Below are 18,949 nucleotides of genomic sequence, written 5' to 3'. Positions count from 1 at the left end.
TAATAATGTTTTATCATCATTGTTAATTAAGACAAAAGAAGGGGAAAAAAGAAAAGGAGAACAATACATATATGCAGTGGTGGGATTCAAATACGTGAACGAGGCCCAGAACGGACTTCCGGAAGCGGCATCCACACACTTCCAGTGGTCTGTTCTGGGCCTTGCAAAAAAGGGCTTCAGCCGGTTCACCAAACTCAATAAAAAATTAGCCACTGGTTCTATGGAACCAGTGCGAACTGGCTGAATCCCTCCACTGCATATACAGACATAAACGTTAAGTTAGAACAAAGGCTGAAATAAAAATATGTTGATTATAAAAAGTTTAACCATTTTTAAAATAGGCAAAATAAACAAATGAGGCTAAAAATCTAAATATTTTATAATTATCGCTCATTTCTATTTGGGTCATTTTTTTGTCTTAAACATTTCTTTATCTCCAAGCAATTAAAACCTAAGGTAAAATTAAAATCTAAAACTCTATCTACAGTATCTATATGAAAGAAACATCAGAGTAACACTACAAAAAACAGAAAAGAGCACACAGCACACTTTGAAAAACAACAAAAGTGAAGACTCTCCCACAGGACTAAACAATTAACATAATCATAGGGCAACAGTCTAGCCAAAGTTATACTTAAAATCTGTTCTGCAGTTATTCCAGTGCTTTCTTTTCTTGAAAATCATGTTTGTTTCTCTTGGAACCTCAAGGTGCTTGAAATGTTTTGACTTTATCTTGGTAGTGTTTTTGAGGTTACATTATTATGAGAGATTATGGAGCATATGATTGCTGCTGGTGCTGTCCTTGTTTTTTTATTAAGAATTTTTCCATGCAGTGATACAGTGGAGGTAGTTTCCCCGTGACGCTTTCTTTCTCTTGGGATCTAACTGAAACGTGAAGAGCCAGGGAGGCCACCAACTATGGAACAGATGTTTCAGAATAAAAGAAAGGCTTTTCACACATGCGCCCCTTGGCTGTCTCTGGAGAATCATACAGGTAGCCCTGGTATAGCAACCATTCACAGTTGCAGCACTGATGAAGATGTAACTTTAAGATCCATCTTGTCATTTACGACCTTTGCAGGTCTGTAAAGCAACGGTAGTAAGCTGAAGTAAGATCATAAGCACCACTGTGGTTTCGTTTAGTGACTGTTTCATTTAATGATCATGTTGCCAGTCCCCAACTCTTATTGTTAAAAGAGGACTGTTTGTATATGAAGTGGGATAGTCTACGAACAGAATAAAATAATACCATACTCTGCCTAAATAATTCCTTCAGATAACTGCTGTCTCCTTTGAAATACTTCATAAAGCAGATTCCCTTTCATGAAGTTGAATAAGAGCTGGAAGGGGGAGAAATGCACCAGAAGTGTTCTGCACTGCAGTAACAGAATAACAGAGTTGGAAGGGACCGTGGAGGTCCTCTAGACCAACCCCCTGCTGAAGCAGGCAACACTATACCATTTCAGACAAATGGTTGTCTTGATCACTTCTTGAAAATCTCCAGTGTTGGAGCACCAACAATTTCTGGAGGCATTTCTGGTTAATTCTTCTCACCATTAAAAAATTTCTCCTTAGTTGTAGGTTGGTTCTCTCCTTGATTAGTTTCCATCCATTGCTTCTTGCCCTTCCTTCAGCTGCTTTGGAGACTTAGGTTGACACCCCCCCACACACACACACCTCTTGTCAATCGTAGCCCCTCAAATATTGGAACAGTTCTTCAAGTCACACCAGTCCTCCTTTTTATCAGACTAGACATACCTAAATCCTACACTTCTGGACCCTTCTAACAGGGATATTTTGGATCTTCTTTTAAAAAAAACCAGCTGCAAGGATGGAGATGGCTTATCTACCCAAAGCAGGACTTACAATACATAAGGATCTGCTAGAGGTCTTGAGCTCAGATTAATTCTGCTTTTCTTTAGGGCTCATTGCCTCACTTTACTGGATCAGAGGTTAAGATATGTGTGGGTGGGTTGAGGTTTTATTTTTTACTTTTTAGGTATGAGTTTGGAGGACCAAAACGGAGAGCGATGAAGCAGGAGTTGGCATTTAATATCCCAGTCTGTGACCCAGGGGGACCTGAGATAAAGCCCAACCATTACCTTCACTTGAAGGCTACAGCCTTCGCTTTACTAGCCCTTTCTGAATGACAGGGTACAGCAAAGGCTGCTAAGGGGAGGCTAATGCCTACACAGCCAGTGTAATGAAGAAATGGCCAGGGAGGGTTAGGTGCAAGGAAGCACAGCTTCAACAGAAAGAGCTGAGAAGATATAGATAAGATTAGTGACATATGTAAAGGCACAGATACTGTGTGACAAAGTCTGTGTGGCTGAATAGACTGAAGCCGGCAGTAATAGGAAGCTCATGTTCTTCCTAATCCTCCAAGATAAGCTGTTCCATCCAGAATTATCAGCCAACAATCTTCAGGGTATCAGGCTGGAAATGAAGTTTCAGCCTGCTTTGATTCCTCATCCATAAATGAGAAAGTGCCTGAAGGATCTTTATTTATTCTCACTCCCACCGAAACACTCTTCAAAAAGTGCCAATATAACTGGCAACAGATGCATAAAGCCTCCGTTTGTTTGATTGACAGAACATGATATAAAGCAACCCTCACTTGACATTTTCAGTTTCATAAGACTCCTAGCAAGGGGAAAAGAAAGAAAGGGGGGTGGGGGTGGGTGGGCAGGAAATACTTCACTGGGAAATAAAGGGGGATTTATGCAAACTCCTAGATCATGTTTGAGAAGGTTTCTCACTCGAACTGTGGTCTAGTTTTTTTGGAGGTCATGAAATCCTATGAATGATTGATAATGAGAAATTTCAATACTGAGCAGTTTGATCATGGTTATCACATTGTTCAGTTTCTTTGGCTGCAATCTTAAGCATACTTACTAGTGTGCAAGCACAACCTAAACACAAAGGCTTTATTTTGAAGTAAACCTGCATCAGATTGTGCTGTTAGTTTCAACATTTTGTCTACATTTGCTGTAGCAAGCTGTTATTACTGCTGTTGTTATTAGGCATAAATGCATTGATGGAGACACCGCAGCAGCTGTTGTGTTTCAACTTATGAAGGCTGCAGTTTTATAAAAGGAAGAGACAAACTTCAAACAATTGGAGAGCGACATTGGGACATTTGCAACTGCTCTGTCCTACGTGGTGTAACAGTCAAGAGCTGATACTTCATCACTGCAGCCTAAGCTGAAGTTGGGGATAGGAAAAGACATGCTGGCTTTTCAGAAAGGCACCAGCAGCCTGGTGACAGAGCACTTCAATTGCCCATAGAAAAAACAGTACAGTAGTTTCAATTCTCACATATTCACTGACATGGATGATAAGGAGGCATCTTTGCAAGAAGCCCTCCCAAGATCTTGGATAGTTACAAACCAATTAGCTTGGGCCAAACTGTGCTTCATGGACATACATTTGGACTCAGTACTTAAGGGAACTCTGGTGACACAATGGTTAAAGTGCAGTATTGCAAGCTAACTCTGTCCATGGCCTGGAGTTCGATTCTGACAAGGATCAAGGTTGAGTCACTATTCCATCCTTCCAAGGTCAGTAAAACGAGGACCCAGATTGTTGGGGCCATATGTAAATAATGCTTTTACATTGTAAAGTGCCCAGAGAGTGCTGCAAAGTGCCATCGGGTGGTATATAAGCCTAAATGCTATTGCTATTATAAATGGTTTTGTTGAAAAGGAATGGCACTGAGTCTATGAAAGAGGCATATGGAGCTAGGGAGAAGCTGCCATAATATTACATGTATCGTGATGTCATCATCCACATTGTTCCTGTCACTTGGGTATGTCTAGTCTAATGAAGAGAAGGATGAGGGGTGACATGATAGCAGTGTTCCAATATCTCAGGGGCTGCAACAAAGAAGAGCAAGTCAAGCTATTCTCCAAAGCACCTGAAGGCAGGACAAGAAGTAATGGATGGAAACTAACCAAAGAGAGAAGAGAGAAGCAACCTAGAACTAAGGAAAAATTTCTTGACAGTTAGAACAATTAATCAATGGAACAACCTGCCTCCAGAAGCTGTGAATGCTCCAACACTGGAAGTTTTTAAGAAGAGACTGGACACCCATTTGTCTGAAATGGCATGGGGTTTCCTGCCTGAGCAGAGGGTTGGCCTAGATAACCTCCAAGGTCCCTTCCAAATTATTATTATTATTATTATTATTATTATTATTATTATTATTATTATTATTATTATTAGCAGTAGTAGTAGTAGTAATAGTAGTAGTAGTAGTAGTAGTAGTAGTAGTAGTATTTGCTCTTGGGCATATCCACAAGAATGGGAGAGGGAGGAGATCTACAGGTAGTCCTCAACCTACAGCCATTCATTTAGCAACTGAATGTTACAATGGCACCGAAAAAGTAAGATATGATCCGTTTTCACACTTAACGACTGTTGCAGCATCCCCATGGTCACAGGATCCAGATTCGGGCACTTGGCAACTGGTATGTATTTCTGAGAGTTGCCCCATCCCAGGGTTATGTGGTCGCCATTTATAACCTTCCCAATTGACTTTCAACAAGCTAAGTCAACAGAGGAAGCCAGATTCTCTTAACGGCACAATTCACTTAACAACTGCAGCAATTCAATTAACTCTAGTAAAAAAAAAAGATCGTAAAATGGGGTGCAGCTCACTTAATAATTGTTTCAAGAGCAACAGAAATGTTGGGCTCAATTGTGGTTATAAGCCAAGGACTACCTGTATTTTGTGAATCATTCTAATACAAGCACCTGGATCATGGTGCCTTCCCATGGCTATGCTCTGAGGTTACTCCACATTAAGCTTTCTCATATCCTTCCATCAGACTCCTGTGGTCATTTCTCTTTTCTTCCCACAGGGTGATGAAAGTATTGGCTAAGGCATAAAGTATGAGGGCAATTCAGAAATAAACCTCCGTTTGATTACCAATGACAGACACTTGCAGATGCAGAACTTTTATTATACACATTAGAAAACTACAACATTACATTACTTTTTGACATAATTGCCATTCAAACTGAGGCACTTGTCATAACGTCTTGCAAGGTTCGAAAGTATAGTTACTCGGCGCCAAATCTGGGATATGGGGAGGGGAGTGATCAAAACATCCCAACAGAACTGCTTCAAAAGTTCTTGGGTGTGTCTAGCAGTGTGCAGGCGAACATTATCATGAACCAACACCACACCCAAAAGCAGCATGCCCCAACACTTGTTATGGATGGCTCATCTGAGTTTTCGTAATGTTTCACCATCTGGATTGATGGTTGAACCATGCTCCATGAACTTCACTAGCAGTACTCCTGTGGCATCTTCACATTTGGTGGAATTTTCTATGGCACCACTTCTGGTGTGATGTTGGTTCATGATAATGTTCGTCTGCACAACGGTAGACGTACCCAAGAATTTTTGAAGCAGTTCCATTGGGATGTTTTTGATCACACACACCCATAGCCCACATTTGGTGCCAAGTGACTACTAATAAGGAATCTCAAACCTTGTAAGACGCTATGACAACTGCCTCAATTTGAATGGCGGTTATGTCAAAAAGTAATGTAATATTGTAGTTTCCTAATGTGTATAATAAAAGTTCTGTATCTTTGAGTGTCTGTTGTTGATAACTAAAAGGAAGTTTATTTCCAAATTGCCCTCATATAATGTGTTTTCATCACAAATGCATGACCTGGCTTAGATGTTTTCCTGGTTCACATACAGTACAAAGACCTAAAACCTAATTTGCAATTATGATGACTTTGTTTGCAAGCCATGCTAGGCCAAAATCAAGTATAAGCCACATAGTGGTAAGAAATGATAGGTAAATTCAGCCAGTGAATTTCAGCAGGCAGATAGAAAAATGCAGCAAGGATGTCTGTGAAGCAGGTCACCTGGCTTTCGGCATGTGCCCTCTCCAATTTGCACTAGACAAAACAAGAAAATATACAAACACTTTAAAAAAAACTTAGGCTGTGTGATGAAGGGATAAGGAAGCCTGAAGAAGAAGGAAAGAAATTTTGCAACTCTTTTTTCTATATAGATAGTCCTCAACTTATGACCACAATTGAGCCCAAGATTTCTGTTGTTAAGTGAGACACTTGTTAAGTGACTTTTGCCTCATATCACAACTTTTCTTGCCATAGTTCTTAAGTGAATCACTGCAGTTGGTAAGTTAGTAACCTGGTTGATAAGCATACCTGGATTCCCCATTGACTTGTGCTTGTCAAAAGGTCGCAAAAGGTGATCTCATGATTTTGGGACACAGCAACGGTCATAAGTACAAGCCAGTGGCCAAGCATCTGCATTTTGATCACATGATCATGGGGCTGCTGCTGCAAAGGTCGTAACTGTGAAAAATTGTCATAAGTCACTTGTTTCAGTGCCCTTGTAACTTTAACTGTTGTAAGTTGAGGACTACCTGTAAACATTTTTTCATCCATGATTTTAAAGAGATTCAGCCGTTAACATATTTAAGGGCATAATCTCTCTCTTTATTTCTCTCTCACACTCGCCAAAACATTTCTGGCGTACATTTCTTGAATTGATCATTGATAGACTTCCATCGTAAGAGGAGAAAAAAGGAACAAAAAAGCCTGGACTGTGACAGGTGTTTTTTCCCCCCTTCTAGTTAGGTGGAAGGAGAAATGTCTACTTTGAAGTTTTTTTGAGAACTAGAAGAAAACATCTGTTCTGCCCCTCCCTTCTCCCACCGCTCTTGTTATTGCAGAAGGCTTAATTGAGAACATATAAAAAGTCACATTTTGCTTTCATTATGTCAAGTGAATCTCTGCCTTGCATTTTTTTGTTTTAAACAAGACACTTTGTACATTCAGAATTGGCTGCTTTGAGCATGACACACACACACACCCCCAATAGCCCAAAGCAAACCTCTCTGGTTTTAGCGTCTATTTATGCATGTAAGAAAAGCTAGCCTTCCTTGCAAACATGTATACAGATAGTTCTCGACTTACAACAGTTTGTTTAGGGATTGTTTGAAGTTACAATAGTTCTGAAAAAAGTGACTTGTGACCATTTCTTACACTTACAACCATTGCGGCACACACACACACACACACCCCATGGTCATGTAATCAAAATTCAGATGCTTGGCAACTAACTCATATTTATGACGGTTGTAGTGCCCTTGAGTCATGTAATCCCCTGACAAGCAAAGTCAATGGTGAGGTCAGATTCACTCAACAGCTGTGTTACTAACTTAACACCTGAAGTAATTCACTTAACAACTGTTGTAAAATGGGGGAAAACTCACTTAACACATGACTCACTTAGCAACAGAAATTTTGGGCTCAGGTATGGTCATAAGTTGAGGACTACCTGTACCCCTCACAACTGATTTGAAGGAACTGTCTTTGATGGAGGTTTCAAAGCATTAGCCCAATGTGGACAACTGAGCAAACAAAGAAAGTATACTATTTCTGCTTCAAGAGCTGTAAAAGGTAAAGGTAAAGGTTCCCTCGCACATGTGTACTAGTCGTTTCCAACTCATCTCCGTTTCAAAGCCGAAGAGCCAGCGTTTGTCCAAGGATGTCTCCGTGGTCATGTGGTCGGCATGACTAGACGCCAAAGGCGCACGGAACGCTGTTACCTTCCCACCGTAGTGGTCCCTATTTTTCTACTTGCATTTTTACGTGCTTTCGAAATGCTAGGTTGGCAGAAGCTGGGATGAGTAACAGGCGCTCACTCTGTTATGCGGTACTCGGGATTTGACCCGCCAAACTGCCGATCTTCTGATCGACAAGCTCAGCTTTCTAACCCACTGAGCCACCACATCCCGTCCCAAGAGCTGTACTGACTGTCAATTGCTTCTGAATGCCATTAGAGCAGGGGTCGCCAACCTTGGCAACTTTAAGACTTGTGGACTTCAATTCCCAAAATTTCTCAGCCAGCAAAGCTGACTGAGGAATTCTAGAAGTTGAAGTCCACAAGTCTTAATGTTACCAAGATTGGAGACTACTACATTAGAGAGCCAATTTGACCTAGTGGTTAAGGCACCAGTCTAAAAACCAGAAGACCATGAGTTCTAGTCCTGCTTTAGGCATGAAAGTTGGCTGGGTGACTTTGCACCAGTCATTCTCTTTCAGCCCAATTTACCTCAGAGAATGGCTATTGTGAGGAAAATGAGAAGAGGAAGCAGTATTATGCAAGTTCACCACCTGAGTTATTTGTACAAATAAATGTGGGATATAGTACATAAAATAAACAAATTAAATAAGCTTTTCTCCCCTTTCTTCAAAATATCATTCCCCATGATATAAGCTTAGCCCTAATTCCTTCATGAAGTATTTTTGAATGAGAAAACATTAATTGTAAAATTCTAGATATGTCCTCTTCTATCATGCCAGATGGAAGATCAGGATCAGACTGCTACAGACATTCACATGGACAGGCCTTAAACAAATGAGGGGGTTTATTCTAACCATTAAGGAACTTGTACAAATATAATACCATATTTCCCCGAAAATAAGACCCAGTCTTTTATTTTTTTTGCCTTCCAACGAGGCACTAGGTCTTATTTTAGGGGGATGCCTTACCCGCTTACCTCAGGCCTGCCTGAGGCATGCTCCGACACCTTTCCCGCCTCTGCCTGACTTCTTCTGTGGCTGCTTGTAGTAGAATGCCATGTGGCACATTGCGTTGGTATCACTAGTCATGGCAGGATGCCATGTGGCACATCATGCTGGTATTGCTGCTTGCAGCAGGAGGCCACGTGGCATGTTGTGTCAGTGCTGCCACTTGCGGCAGCATGCCACATGGCATGTTGTTCCATAACCAGTGTGACACACTACGTGGCATCCTGCCATATGCAGCAGCACTGACACAATGCGCCAGTTGGCCTCCTGTCACAAGCGGTTGCCAGCAACCAGAAGAAGTAGGCCAGCAGCCACACAGGCTATTGCTGGATAGGTTTGCTGCTGGTGCCACCGCCATGAGGCAGGTGTCAGGGCATGGGAGGCCTGGTTGCAGAGGCCCTGAGGTAAGCAGGTATGAAGTACATGGCGCAACTCCACCACCAACCCTCACCCTAGCTTGATTTTTATATGTGCGCCTCGCCCCATCTTGTACAACCAAATGGTGGGATGGAGTTGGCGGGGTCTTAACTAGGGCTTATTTTTGGGGTAGGGCTTATTTTTGGGAAAACACGGTATACACAACTGAGTTAATATATATCAGTGAAAATATAATTTACAAACCCTAGTAATTGCATGTCAGTACAAACATACATACCTTAATCCTCAACCTCTCAACTCTCTTTCCCTCACTTTTCATTTGTGCTGTGATTTTAAATAAGTCACAATAAATGTTCTATCTATAAAATGGGGAGAAAAGGTTACGATTTTCACTGACCTTTAACAAATCTTTTGATGTGCTATTTTTCACCGTAGTAAAAAAAAATTGGGCAGCTATATAAATTTGATAAATAAATTTATGATTACTGTGGCAACGTAATGGACTTCTATAGCAAGGTTGTCATTATTGTGAAGGATGGAGCATCAGATAGTAACAAACCACTGAAAAGAGTTGAACTAAATGAACTCCATAAACAGCCCTTTTCATACTACACAGCTCACTACCAGGGTTAGAATGATGGCACTATGTGTTCAGGCACTTATCATGCATATAGGCCAGAATTTGGGAGGAAGGCCATGCTTGGGAAGATAATACAGGTAGTCCTTGACGTACAACAGTTGATTTAATGACTGTTCAAAGTTACGACACTGAAAAAAGTGACTCATGACCATTTTTACCACTTACAAATGTTGCAACATTTATTTATTTATTTATTTTATTACATTTATATACCGCCCTTTCCCGGAGGACTCAGGGCGGTTTACAGGGTAATTAAAAACCAAAAATACAAAAGTTAAAAACCAAGTTTAAAAAAGATTAAATTTATCCCTGTATAAATAAAACCCCAATTAAAATAAATTAATCCTCAGCCTGGGCCAGAGAGCTTGAAGAGCCAGGTCTTCAGGCCCCGGCGGAATGAACGGAGGTCGGGGGCAGTCCTCAGCTCCACTGGCAGCTGGTTCCAAAGGGCAGGCGCCCCCACTGAGAAGGCCCTATCCCTGGGTGTTACCCGCCGGCAATCTCTTACCGGTGGCACCCTGAGAAGACCCTCCCCGTGGGAGCGCACTGGACAAAGGGAACTTGATGCCGGCAGCAGGTGTTCCCTCAGATATCCCGGACCCAAGCCATGTAGGGCTTTATAGGTCATCACCAGCACCTTGAATTTCCTCTTCACGTGATCAAAATTAGGATGCTTGGCAACTGGCTCAGATTTATGACCGTTGCTGTGTCCCAAGGTCATGTGATCCCCTTTTGCAACCTTCCGACAAGCAAAGTCAATGGGGAAGCAATGATTCACTTAACAACTGTGGGAAGAAAGGTCATAAAATGGGGCAAAACTCACTTAACAAGTGTCTCACTTAGCAACAGAAATGTTGGGCCCAGTTGTGGTCATAAATATTACCCTGTATTATCTCACTTTTAATCATGTTAAATCCATTTAACCAGCTTATATCTCAAAATGCTTTTTCAAAAGACAACTGGTCTTTGTTTTTTCAAAACAAAATCCACTTGCCTTTTGAAAAAAACACTTTTGGGGCAACCATGACCTGGATGACTGAGAAGACACTTAACCAGCTTATGCTACACTTATTCAATTGGACAGCATATCAGGGAACTGCCATTAATTTTGACCCTTAGCTAGAGCACCAGTAGAGCAGCAATAGCCATAAAAGCCATAAAAAGGGGTGCTTTGTACGAAGAAGCAGGCGAGACAGCAAGTCAAGGAACACAACTTTTATTTCGAACCAGGCAAACAACATAAGAACATGACATCTATTTATACTGGCAGCTGTCAACAGTTTAACCAATCAGGAGTGAGCCGGTTCCCGCGCCGTTCGTTTCCGCCAATCAGAGCCGGTAGATTTTGACAGCTCGGAGCTGTCAGCGGTAGCGCGTGTAGAGCTGTCAGTGGTTGGCGCCTGCGCAGTTCTGTCCGGCAGCTTTTGACAGCTGTCAAAAGCTGCCGCGGCTTTTACCTCAGCCTTGTTAAACGATGTGTGAAAGTATACAATAATAAGTAAATACACAACACCCCTTACCCCTCCCTCTGATTGAGTTGGCGTTTCCCTAATTGTTTCTTTTTCGGGTTTCCCCATTCGAAGTCTTTTAAGTAGGCGGGGGGGTCTTCTTATTCTTTCGGAGCGCCGGGGGGTTGTCTCAGTCGGTTGTTCCCTTTCCCCAGGCGATTCAAGGTCTGGCTCCGGGGGCAAGGGACATGGCTCCGAGGGTTCAGCGTCGTTTGGAGCGGGGTGTTGAATTGGTTCATTAAAATCGGGGGGATTTTGGCGTACAAGTATTTGCGGCGGGGTTTCTGGCAGCATTTCGTCGTTCCCCCTCCCCCCTATGTTTTGAGGACTGCGACGCCGAAGTTGGTCGATGTGCCTGCGGATATGGATATTATGTCCAGTGTCTATGATGTAAGAAAGGGGGCCAGTTTGTTCAATGACGACCCCCTGTGTCCATTTATTGCCCGTTCCGTAGTTTCTTGCCCAGACAGCTTGACCCGTGTTGAGAGTCCTGTGTTTGATGGGCAGTTCTGGGTCTGGAGGGGATCTGTCAGGATGTAGGCGGTCTAGTCTGGTAGTTAGTCTTTTGCCCCAGCGGAGCTCTGCTGGAGACTTTCCAGTAGTAGAGCAAGGGGTGGTATGTTGTGATAAAAGGAATTGAGCAAGTCTGCGGTGCCAGTTGTCGGAGATAATTTTGCGCAGTGCCTCTTTTGTTGCTTTCACCATCACCTCTGCCAAGCCGTTCGTAGATGGGTGAAACGGAGCCGTGGTGGTGTGCCTAATAGAGTTCGCCGTTGTGAAACTCTGGAATTCGTAGGAAGTAAATTGAGGGCCGTTATCGGAGACTATTACATCCGGAAGCCCATGTGTTGCGAACAACCCCCTTAAAACTTGAATTGTGGCCGCTGAAGTTGTGCTAGTCACTGGTGCCACCTCCAACCATTTCGAATAGCTATCTACGACTATTAAGAATGTTTGTCCCTGGAATGGACCTGCATAGTCTACATGGATGCGAGACCAGGGTGTTTTTGTAGTTTCCCATCTGTGTATGGGAGCCTGGGATTGGGCTGCTCTGACAAGTTGGCAGGAATAGCAGCCGGCTACATGTGTTTCGATTTGTTTGTCTAATCCTGGCCACCAGACATAGCTTCTCGCTAGGGCATTCATTTTGACTGTCCCAGGGTGACCCTCATGGAGGCTTTCTAATACCTTAAGTCTGTGTTTTTCTGGTATGATTACCCTGCTTCCCCATAATAAACATCCTTGATGGGTAGATATCTCTTTTTGCTTTAAAATATAAGGTTGGAACTGTGGGTCTGGGGGTGTGGATTGCCAGCCAGACATGACATAGCCTAAGATTCTGCCTAATGTTTTGTCTGCAGCAGTGGCTGTAGCAATGTCCTTAACCGATAAGGGGCATTCAGGCAGATCTGAGATAGCTAGTATCTTCCCAGCTGGTGCTGGGTCTGGGTCGATTATTGGTTGGGGCAGTCTGCTCAGGCCGTCAGCATGGCCCATGGTCTTTCCTGGTTTGTATTGTAAATCGAATGAATAGGCTGACAAAAATGTGGACCATCTCAGAATGCGGGGGGATAATATTTGGGGCGTTAGTTTATTTACTGTAAAGATTCCTAATAGGGGTTTATGGTCCGTAAAAATGGTGAAATGCCGGCCGTATAAATAGTCATGAAACTTTTTTACGCTGGCTACTATAGCTAAAGCCTCTTTATCAATCTGAGCGTAATTGCGCTCAGGTTTTGACAGCGTTCTGGAATAGAACGCTACAGGGGTTTGTGCACCTTCATTAGTTAGGTGGCTTAGGACTGCTCCTATGCCGTAGGGAGAGGCATCGCAAGCCAGGCAAACGGGTAGCTGTTCGTTGAACAGTGCTACCGTTGCATTGCTGGTTAATAAGTTTTTTAGTAGATTAAAACTTTTATCGTGCTGAGGTGACCAGTTCCAGGGTTTCCCTTTATCTAATAACCTGGGGAGGGGTTCTGCGATGGAGGCTTTGTGAGGCAGGAAGGTATGATAAAAGTTAACTAGCCCCAGGAAGGCTTGCAATTCCTGTTTGTTTTTAGGGGTTGGTGCAGTTTTAATGGCTTCAATTTTTGTTTCTGTGGGGTGAATCCCTTTTGCGTCAATTTTAAACCCTAAAAACTCTGTTGAGGGCACCCCTATGGAGCATTTGTCTCGTCTTAGTTTAAGGCCAGCCTCCCTGAATCTAAGGAGCACTGTAGTTAATTTGACAGCTAAGTCGTCTTCAGATTTCCCTGCAATTAAGATGTCGTCGAAATACGGGCAGACCCCAGGGATCCCTTTCAGAGTTTTTTCCATGATTTCTTGGAAGATCCCTGGGGCTGCGGAGATGCCGAATTGAAGGCGGTTAATTTTAAAAGCTCCTTTGTGGGTTACAATCGTCTGTGCTAAGGCTGTGTCAGGGGTGACAGGCAGCTGTAAATACGCCTGCGCCAAGTCTAACTTGGCAAAAATGGCGCCTGTCTTAATGGCCACGAGGATGTCTTTGACAGCCGGGACCGGGTAGGCATGAGCGTTTAAAGCGCGGTTAAGGGTCGCTTTATAGTCAGCGCATATTCTAATTTGACCATTTGGCTTAATTGGGGTCACTATGGGTGTCTCCCAATCTGCCCCTTCCACTGGTTCTAGGACCCCTAAGTTAGTTAATCGGTCTAATTCATTTTCTATTTTTTCTCTTAAAGCGAAGGGAACTCTTCTCGCCTTGATCCTAACTGGCATTATATTAGGATTTAATTTTAATGATACAGGAGGCCCTGTGTATTTTCCAAGTGAGCTGTCAAAGACGTCCGCGAATTGGAGGCAGACGGATTCTAATTTTGACAGTTGAGTGGCGTTGACACCTGTCAACGCTATCCCTAGCGCCTCAAACCAGTCCAGTCCAAGCAGGCTGGTCCTGTTTTCCTGGGTTACTAAAATTGTAAGGGTCCCCTTAAATTTTTTGAACTCTGCTTGAACGGAAGCTTTTCCTCGGAGTTTAATGGGCGTCTTTTGAAAATCTGCTAGGCGGAGTTTGGTGGGGCAAAGGGCGGGCCGCTTTCTGCTGCGGTTACAAATGTCCCTGTAAGTCTGCCAGGAAATTAGTGAGACGGAGGACCCAGAGTCCACTTCCATCTCACAGGGAACTCCGTGAATCCGGACGTCCACCTTGACTTTTGGCTTAAGTGTGCTGTGGACTGTTAGTTCCTTTGCCTTCCCCCTCACGTTAAGCACTAGGGGTTTGGAATCAGCCCTGACCCTGGGGGAGTGCCTGATCCTACCTGCTGGTGTCACCTACAGTTCGTGCAGATTTTCTTGGCTCCGGCTACGGCACACGGCTTTGAGGTGACCAGTCTTTCCGCACCCATGGCACTTGGCACTTCTGAACCGGCACGTTGCTCTCGGGTGACTTCCGCCGCAACTGGCACATTTGGCCCGGCTTGGCTGGTAGCTAGCGCCCCTCTGGTTGTTGGCAGGGCCCCCTTGGTTGTTGGCAGGGCCCCCTCTGTTGTTGCGTGGCAGCCTGAGCCTTCGAACCGCCGCTGCACCGCATCGATGTCCAGGTAGCCATCATCATCTTCGGGACTGCTGAAACCGCCGTCCTCCTGGTGCACGGACCCGCTGGGCCCGCTGTCAGGGGGACGTTGGTTGTCACCATGGCTGTCCTCGTAGGCGATGACTTCCCTCGCCACTTCGGCCAGTGTTAGTTCGGGCTTGGCGATCAGCTTTCTCCTCAGCCGCTCATCTTTAAGCCCGATGACGATCTGGTCCCGGATTCGGTCCTCTAAGTCCGGGAACCGACATCGACGCGCGGCGTGTCTGACCCGGGTTATGAAATCATTGGCGGGCTCGTCAGGGAGCTGTGTTCTTCGGGCGAAATTTACCCTCCAGAAGAGCTCCGACTTGGTGGGCATGAAGTGTTTGCTCAGCCCTTCGGTGAGGTCAGCGTAGGAAATCGTGGCGATCGGTTCCGGACTGAAGAGTCCCACAGCGGCGTCGTAGACGGCGGGCCCACTGAGCCAGAGGAGGGCGGCTGCCTTTGCCCGGTCGTCAGTAATCTTCTTTACAACCAGGTATCCTTCTACCTGGCCCAGATGAGACTCCCAGCATTCCGGGTGGCGAGTGTTGAACTCCCGAATGTGGCCGTGGTTCGTCATGCTGTCTGTTAGGCGTGGGTGCAGCTGCTTGCGAGGAGTGGGAGATAGGCTCCCGAGTGACTTCAGCAAGTGACAAGCTCAGGCTAAGGGAAAAAATCTCTTCTCCCCTTAGGCGGTGACTTCAGCTATGCAAGCAGGCATCCCATCCTCGTCGCCAGTGCTTTGTACGAAGAAGCAGGCGAGACAGCAAGTCAAGGAACACAACTTTTATTTCGAACCAGGCAAACAACATAAGAACATGACATCTATTTATACTGGCAGCTGTCAACAGTTTAACCAATCAGGAGTGAGCCGGTTCCCGCGCCGTTCGTTTCCGCCAATCAGAGCCGGTAGATTTTGACAGCTCGGAGCTGTCAGCGGTAGCGCGTGTAGAGCTGTCAGTGGTTGGCGCCTGCGCAGTTCTGTCCGGCAGCTTTTGACAGCTGTCAAAAGCTGCCGCGGCTTTTACCTCAGCCTTGTTAAACGATGTGTGAAAGTATACAATAATAAGTAAATACACAACAAGGGGGATCCCATGCTCTTGGTTTAAAAAACAAACAAACTTTGTCTTGCCTAATTTTATCCTTGACTCTCAAACAGTGTTGCAGTGATTAGTGGGTATTAGGCAGTTAACTGAATCAAGTCGCCATATGGAAGCAGATAATGTTTTAATGTTCACACATTAGTTGGTTTATTTATTTATTTATTTATTTATTATTTATTTATTTATTTATTTATTTATTTATTTATTTATTTATTTATTTATTTATTTGCTACCCAAGCATCTTTCACAAGATGAAAGAGAAATAAATACAGTATATTGGGTCTCAGAAGATGGCAGCATCGTATTTGGGTCTGGAAACTAAGTACAATTGGGTCTGGTTTGACTGGAGACTGCCAAAGAGTATCAGGACTGCCTGTTGTAATAGCAAGTGAAAACAGTTCCAGAAGAAGAATATGGCGAGGCACTTCTGTGGAACATGTTTCAATGAGTAATGATATTAGAACATGATAGACTTTCATGAAAAATGGTCACCACTATAAGGCACTTGGCATCAGGGTTTTCTATGGCATAATTGGCATTTTTAACTCAAGGCTACCCTCATCCCTAAGTGAATATCCATTTGCAAAAAAAAAAAAAGTAACCATGTATGGCCTATCCCAGGACACTAGAACGTTGGGTTGCAGAAATGGGATATCTACTAAAAGGTTAACAGATACTTGTTGTTGTCTACTGGTCTTTTGGATTTTGGCAGCTCAGATTTGGTTGCCATAGTCCTGAGCTTGACTCCTCTTGAAACCTAGCCATTTGGAAGAACTAGTCTATGGACCTTTATTATAAAGAGTGAAAAGGCTTTGGCTGTACTAGTGAGACTACAGAATTACTACCCAGATATTTCCTTGGGTCTGGATAGGGATGGCTTTGGTTGTTTGTTGCCTTGTCTCCTTTTATAGGCCAGAAAAAAGATACTGGATGGACTATAAATTAAAAAAGCTACACACACACATACCATTCCATAAATCTCTTGTTTTCACAATACAAAAACTTTAAAAGTCATGCTAGTAAAATATTCATTGATCTTCATGCATTATGAGGATATTCAGTTAGACAGCCAGAAAGGAAAAAGAACGGGAAGCTTACTTTTTCTTAGACTGGTTGCTGATAATTTCCTTGTCTTTGATTTAGTGATATAGTCTTTGGCGTCCCTGAGCTTTTCAGGGTATTAAAGGCCAAGTCATTGACCCAGGAAGGTTACAATTGAAAGCATCACCAATATGTGGCATGCTAAAGGAACAAGAGGATAGAATTCTTCTTTAGTTTGATGAACAATACCCAGAGGGTGGCCTAAAAAGATCCCATAGCTTCTATCTTGCTTTTCCACTGTAATGGTAAGAGTCATAAATTTGCACAATATATTGATGATTTTTTAGAAGGGCACAACACCACAAAGATACTCCTGTCCTAACTGGTTTAAAAGGAGCTGCTCCTCTCATTATACAAATCAGGACTGGGTTGTATTCCAAACCATCAGAATTTCACCTGAATAAAAATAGTCACCTAATTCATAAAAAAACCAAACCTGAATAAAAACCTAAAATTTTCAACATTCTTGACATTCTTGCAGCCCGCAAGAGTAACCAAAACTGACCAACACTAGCATCTTGGAGGGAAATTTAGTACCTGCTTGAAACAACCTTACCCTAGATAGGCTACAGAACCTCAGAAAAGCTCACGAAAGTGGCAGAGTAGATAGTAATCAGGGCAAAGAAGTCTCCTCTGTTATCTCTCCCTAATAGTCTTTCTGAGGTATAGCTTTTCTAAGGCTTAACCAGGCAGCTTAAACTGAATTAAGCAGGTTGAAATCTCTGGTAGATTTGTACTTATTCCCCAGTGCTGAATAATTAATTCCTTTGTTTATCCATATTTTGAATCCATCTACATCTAATAGCCATTTCGTGCTGTTTTTCCAAACTGCTTCTGAGGTCGAAGGCTTCAAGTCTGATTGTAGGACTCAGTGGACAGCTATTCTGCACTGCTTAGTTCTAAGATTCATTTGGGATTCATGGGACTCACCTTCTTTTACTTCTGACCCTTCTCCCTGGTACTTCCCTCTACTTTAAAATTGCAACAACCACAATTCCAAACTCTTTTTTTGTTCTTGTACCTGCCACTCCAAACTATTAAGTTGTACCCACAGAGTGGACTTCAGATTTACATAGTCCTTTCAGCCCAATTCTTGTGGGAACTGAACTGTTCTAGAAAAGAGCAGGAAGAAACTTCAAGTTTGCAGGCATTCTTATACTTGGGCAGCTCTAAGCACTGGGCCTGTTGTCCGACTTTTAGGATATCCAAATTTTTCAATCTTGAAACTCAATGATTTGTCTCCTGGTAGACAAGCAGGGAGCTTTAGGTGTTGTGATTCAGGGTCAGCCTGTGGGTTTGGCAGTTGGGTCGGACGATTCAGAGGAGGAGGAAGGGGGTGTTGGAGAGGTTGCTGAGGGTGTTGGAGAGCTTGCTGATGAGAGCCCTCAGCCAGGCCCCTCCCACCTGGTTACGACGCAGACCCAGCTGTGTGAGCCTGACAGCGTGGATGAAGATGACCCACAGCTGGCCCTGTTCAAGGACGCCCGACGCAGGAGGCAGTCAATCAGGAGTAAACAGAGGAAGGCAATGGGGCACCTCGGAAGGAGGCAGAGAGAAGCCACACCCTGAACTGTTTAAAAGGGGAATGCGTGGGAGGGCTGGTTTGCTGAAGGCAACCGTTTGAATAGCTCCTGTTTCATGGTTCGTGTCTTGTTTTTGCTCTGTTTGCTTTTGTGTCCATAAATTTGGCAGGCTTAGTTCCAGCCTCTTGCCTTCTTGTAAAGGGGTTGTCCCTGCCTTATCTGCAGGGCCAGTAGTAGGCTGGTACAGAACATTAGGTAATTTGCTGATGTTTTCTAAAAGTAGGTACAATTCATAATTTAATGTTCCTCACTTACTTTTCGTGTCACTTGCCCATTTCCATGTTTATTGTTTTTCTTTGGACTAACTGTCAATCCAATAAAAGCTTGCCTTTAGTGCTCTGAAGTCTGTTCTTGACTAGTGTTGTGCAGATTCAGTCTCCCCACTGCTCTGGAATCTGTATGAGATCATGAACTTAGCACTTATATGCAGCATCTTAATCCAGTGGCACCTTCTCTCAGGTCACCCACAAGACAACCCA

This window comes from Vipera berus (genome assembly GCF_964194415.1).
Source record: "Vipera berus genome assembly, chromosome: 2".
Classification (NCBI taxonomy): domain Eukaryota; kingdom Metazoa; phylum Chordata; class Lepidosauria; order Squamata; family Viperidae; genus Vipera; species Vipera berus.
This window is presented reverse-complemented; position numbering follows the sequence as displayed.